Below are 5,715 nucleotides of genomic sequence, written 5' to 3' on the forward strand. Positions count from 1 at the left end.
TTATTGAACTTGTTTATCAGTTCTAATAGTCTTTTGGTGAAACCTTTAGGTTTTTCCAAATATAAGATCATATTATCTGCAAACAAGAATAATTTGACTCCTTCATTTCCAATCCAAATGCTCTTCATTATTTCTCTTGTGTGATTGCTCTAGCTAAGACTTCCGGTACTATGTTGAATAACAGTGGTAAATGTGGGCATCCTTGTCATGTTCCCAATCTTAGAAGAAAGACTTCCAGTTTTTCCCCATTCAGTGTGATACTAGCTATGGGTTTATTGTATATGGCTTTTATTATACTGAGGTATGTTCATTCTATACCCAGTTTATTTTAGAGTTTTTAATCATGAAGGGATGTTGAGCCTTACCAAATGCTTTTTCAGCATCAACTGAAATGATCATATTGTTTTTGTCCTTCATTCTGTTGATATGAAGTATCACATTAATTGATTCGTATATGTTAGCCATCCTTGCATCCCAAAGATAAATCCCATTTGGTCATGATGAACGATCTTTTAAATATGCTGCTGAATTCAATTCACTAAGCATTTCGTTGAGGATTTTTGCATCAATATTCATCAGGCATATTGGCCTGTAGTTTTCTTTTTCCAATGTGCCTGTGTCTGGTTTTGGTATCAGGGTAATACTCGCCTCATGACATGAGTTTGGAAGTATTCTCCCCTCCTGCATTTTTTGGAATAGTTTGAGTAGGATTGGTACTAGCTCTTCTTTAAAAGTTTGGTAGGGGCCAATGGCTGTGGCTCATGCCTATAATCCCAGCACTTTGGGAGGCCAAGGTGGGCAGATCACCAGAGGTCAGGAGTTCAAGACCAGCCTGTCCAACATGGTGAAAACCCATCTCTACTAAAAACACACACACACACACACACACAGACACACACACACAAAATAACTTCTCCTGCCTCAGCCTCCTGAGTAGCTGGGATTACAGGTGTGTGCTGGGCATGGTGGTATGCACTTGTGTAATCCCAGCTACTTAGGAGGCTGAGACAGGAGACTCATTTGAACCCAGGAGGCGGAAGTTGCAGTGAGCCAAGATGGCACCACTGCACTCCATCTTGGGTGATAGAGCAAAACCCCATCTCAAAAAAAAAAGCTTTGCTAGAATTCAGCAGTGAAGCTATCAGGTTCTGGGCTTTTCTTTGCTGAGAGACGTTTTATTACAGCCTTGATCTCATTACTTGTCATTGGTCTGTTCAGGTTTTGAATTTTTTCATTATTCAGTCTTGGTAAGCTATATGTGTCTAGGAATTTATACATTTCTTCTAGATTTCCGAATTTATTGGCATATAGTTGCTTATCGTTGCCACTAACAATCCTTTGAATTGCTGTGGTATCAGGTATATTGTCTCCTTTTTCATCTCTGATTTTGTTTATTTGAGTCTTCTCTCTGTGTTTTTCTTAATTAGTCTGGCTAATGGTTTATCAATTTTGTTTTATCTTTTCATAAAAAAGCAACATTTTGTTTTGTTGAGCTTTTGTTTTCTTCAATTCAAATTCATTTATTTCTGCTGTAATCTTTATTATTTATTTTCTTTTTTTTCTCAGAAAGCTTCTTTTCAGCTTTTATTTATTTATTTATTTATTTATTTATTTATTATACTTTAAGTTCTAGGGTACATGTGCATAACGTGCAGGTTTGTTACATATGTATACTTGTGAAAAATATGGAATGCTTCACGAATTTGCGCATCATCCTTGCGCAGGGGCCATGCTAATCTTCTCTGTATCGTTCCAATTTTTAGTGTATGTGCTGCTAAAGCGAGCACATCATTTATTTTCTTCTACTAATTTTGGATTCCGTTTGCTTTTGCTTTTTTAGTTGTTTAAGATGCATCCTTACGTTGTTTAGTTGAACCTTTTCTTCTGTTTTGATGTAGGCCCTGACAGTTGCAAACTTCCCTTTTACTAAGTACTCCTTTTGCTGTATCCCATAAGTTTTGGCATGTTATGTTTGTGTTTCAAGAAACTTTTTCATTTCCATCTTAATTTTTTCATTGACCCACTGGTCATTAAGGTGCATATTGTTTAATTTCCACATATTTGTAGAGTTTCCAAAATTCCTCTTGCTGTTGATTTCTAGTTTTATTCTATTGTGCTCAAAGAAGATACATGATATTACCTCAACATTTTTAATGTTTTAAGACTTGCTTTTTGACCCAACATATGGTCTATCCTTGAGAATGATCCATGTGCAGAGTAAAAGAATGTGTATTCTTCAGTCATTGGATGTAATGTTCTATAAATATCTATTAGGTCCATTTGGTCTATAGTGCAGATTAAGTCTGATGTTTCTTTGTTGATTTCTATATGGAAGATCTGTCCAATGCTGAAAGTGGAATGTTGAAGACTCCAGTTATTATTGTATTAGGGCCTATCTCTCTCTTTAGCTCTAATAATATTTCCTTTATATATCCGAGTGCTCCAGTGTTAGATGCATATACATGTAAAATTGTTATTTCCTCTTGCTGAGTTGGTACCATCATCATCATATGGTGACCTTCTTTGTCTCTTCTTATAGTTTTTGTCTTTAAATTTATTTTTTCTGATACAGGTATAGCTAGCTCCTCTTGCTCTTTTTTGGTTTCCATTGGCATGGAATATCTTTTTCCATTCCCATTTTTCAGTCTATGTGTGTCTTCATAGGAGAAATGTGTTTCTTGTTGGCAACAGATTATTGGGTCTTTTTTGTTCAAATCCATTCAGCCACTCTATGTCTTTTGATTGGAGAGTTTAGTCCATTTACATTCAATGTTAATATCAGTAAATAAGGACTTACTCCTGCCATTGTTATTTGTTTTCTGGCTGTTTTGTGGTTTTCTCTTTCTTTTTCCCTTCCTCCTGTCTTCCTTTTAGTAAATATAATTTTCTCTCGTGGTATTATTTAATTTCTTGCTTTTTGTCTGTGTATCCATTGTATGTTTCTAGATTTGAGGTTACCATGAGACTTGCAAATACTATCTTATAACCCATTATTTTAAGCTGATGACAACTTAACACTGCTTACATAAACAAACAAGCAAAAATAATAATAATAAAAACTCTACACCTTAACTTCATCCCCCTACTTTTCAACCTTTTGTTGTTTCTATTTATATCTTACTGTATTGTCTATGTCCTGCAAATTTGTAGTTATTATTTTTTATTGGTTCACCATTTAGTCTTTCTACTTAAAATAGGAGTAGTTTTACACATCACAGGCACATTGTTATTTATTCTGTGTTTCTCTGTATGCAATTACTACTACCAGTGAGTTTTATACCTTCAGTTGACTTCTTATTGCTCATTAACATCCTTTTCCTTTCTGACTGAAGTACTCCCTTTGGCATTTATTTTAGGACAGGTCTGGTGTTCATGAAATCCCTCAAATTTTGTTTGTCTGGGAAAATCTTTATTTCTTTGTGTTTGAAGGATATTTTTGCCTGATATATAATTCTAGGGCAAAAGTTTTTCCTTCAGCATTTTAAATATGTCATGCCACTCTCTCCTGGCCTGTAAGGTTTCCATCGAAAAGTCTGTTGCCAGACATATTGGAGTGTCATTATATGTTATTTGTTTCTCTTGTTGCTTTTAGAATCATTTTTTATCCTTGACCTTTGGGAGTTTAATTCTTAAATGCCTTGATGTAGTCTTCTTTGGGTTAAATCTGCTCGGTCTTCTATAACCTTCTTGTACTTTAATATTGGCATCTTTCTCTAGGTTTGAGACTTTCTCTCTTATTATCTATTTGAGTAAACTTTCTACCCCTATCTCTTTCTCTACCTCCTTTTTAAGGCCAGTAACTCTTAGGTTACCCCTTTTCAGGCTATTTTTTAATCCCACAGGCATGCTTCATTTTTTTATTCTTTTTTCTTCTGTCTCCTCCTTGTATTTTCAAATACCCTGTCTTCAAGCTTACTAATTCTTTCTTCCGCTTGGTCAATTCTGCTATTGAAAGACTGATTCATTCTTCAGGAAGTCAATTGTATTTTTCAACCCCAAAATTTCTTTTAAATTATTTTAATCTCTTTGTCAAATTTATCTGATAGAATACTGAATTCCTTCTCTGTGTCTAGCTTACATTTCTTTGCATTTCCTCAAAAGAGCTATTTTGAATTATCTCTCTGAAAGGTCACATATCTTGGTTTCTCCAGGGTTGGTCCCTGGTGTCTTATTTAGTTTGTTTGGTGAGGTCATGGTTTCTTGGATGGTGTTAATGCTTGTGGATGTTCGTCTCTGTGTGGGCATTGAAGAGTTGGGTATTTATTATAGTCTTTTTAATCTGGGGTTGTTTGTACCCATTTCTGGGTATTCAAAAGGACTTAGCTATTGTGATCCAAGCCATATCTGCATTTGAGGGCACCCTAAGCCTAGTAATGCTGTGGGTTTTGCAGACTTGTAGAGGTGCCACCTTGATGGTCTTAGATAACATCTAGCAGGCAGAGGTTCTTATTCTCTTCCCTTACTTTCTCCCAAATAAATGGAGTCTGTCTGTCTGTCTCTCTCTCTCTCTCTCTCTGTTCTCAGCTGCCTGGAGTTAAGGGTGGAGTGACACAAGCACCCCTGTGGCCACCACCCTGGGACTGTACTTGGTCAGACCTGAAGTCAGCACAGCACCGAGTCTCACCCAAGGCCTGCTGCAACCACTCCCTGGCTACTACTGAGTTTTGCTCAAGGTCCTGGGGCTCTACAGTCAGCAGGTGGTAAAGGCAGCCAGGTTTATGTCCTTTCCTTCAGAATGGCAATTTCTCCCAGACCGCAGACAGATCTAGAGATGTTAACTGGGAGCTGGGACTGGAGTCAAAAACCTTAGAAGTCTACCTGGTGTTCTGCTTTACCGCATCTGAGTTGTCACTCAAACATGAAGTGTTGTCCTTCCCACTCTTCTCTCCCTATTCCACAGGCAGAGGAGCTTCACCTCATGGCCACCAGCACCACAGGCCCATGAGGAGTACTGGTGCGTTACCACTGCTATGCTGTTAGGGCAAGGGCTTTTCAGTCAGCTTGAAGTGAATGCTGCCCGGCCTGGGACTCAGCCTTCAGAGCAGTGGGAGGGCTCCCAAGGGCTCCTTAGTCAGCAGGTGATGGTTCCTGCCAGGACTGGGTCCTTCTCTTCATGGAAGCAGTTCCCTTCTGGCTCAGGGTGTGTCTAGAAATGTCATCCAGGAGCTAGGGTCTGGAATGGGGGCCTCGCGACTCTGACCAGTGCCCTATCCTATGGTGGCTGAGCTAGTATTCAAGATGCAGGACAAAAGTCCCCTTTACTCTTCCTCTCTCCTCAAGCAGAAGGAAAGAGTCTTTTCTTGGGGTGTGCGGAAGCTGCGCAGCAGAGGGTTGGGGGAGGAATGGCCCAAGCACTCTCTTAGCCGCCCCGTCTGGCCTCTCAGTAGGTCTTTTGCTCCCCAAGTCCACTAGCTCTGAGCCCAGTTCATCACTAGGACTCACCTAGGAATTGCGGTCGTTGTGGCCTAGGCTGCCTTTCAGGTTTATTTAGGACACCAAAGAACTTTAGCCCATGGCGGTGAGCTTGCTGGAACTCAAGCTTTGACTCCTAGGATGTCGAATCTCCTGTGGTTAGGGCTGGTTTAAATACTCCCTCCAGGGGTGGGTGTCAGCTAAGTTCAGCCCAGTTTTGCTTGCTGCTGTATCAGGGCAGCACCGAGTTTAATGTAATGTTTCACAATTGCTGCAGTCTCCCTTTCCCAAGCAGGCAGATTC

The 5,715-nt window shown here is 39.2% G+C and overlaps 1 non-coding gene across 1 annotated transcript; it reads right to left on the reverse strand.

Moving 5' to 3' along the window:
- Positions 1-1,679: 1,679 nt before the first annotated feature.
- LOC111550832 lies at positions 1,680-1,787 on the reverse strand. The gene has a single exon (XR_002734183.1). It is a non-coding gene; the product is annotated as a U6 spliceosomal RNA (small nuclear RNA).
- Between the last annotated feature and the right edge of the window lie 3,928 nt (positions 1,788-5,715).

This window comes from Piliocolobus tephrosceles, chromosome 9 (genome assembly GCF_002776525.5).
Source record: "Piliocolobus tephrosceles isolate RC106 chromosome 9, ASM277652v3, whole genome shotgun sequence".
Taxonomy (NCBI): Eukaryota; Metazoa; Chordata; class Mammalia; order Primates; family Cercopithecidae; genus Piliocolobus; species Piliocolobus tephrosceles.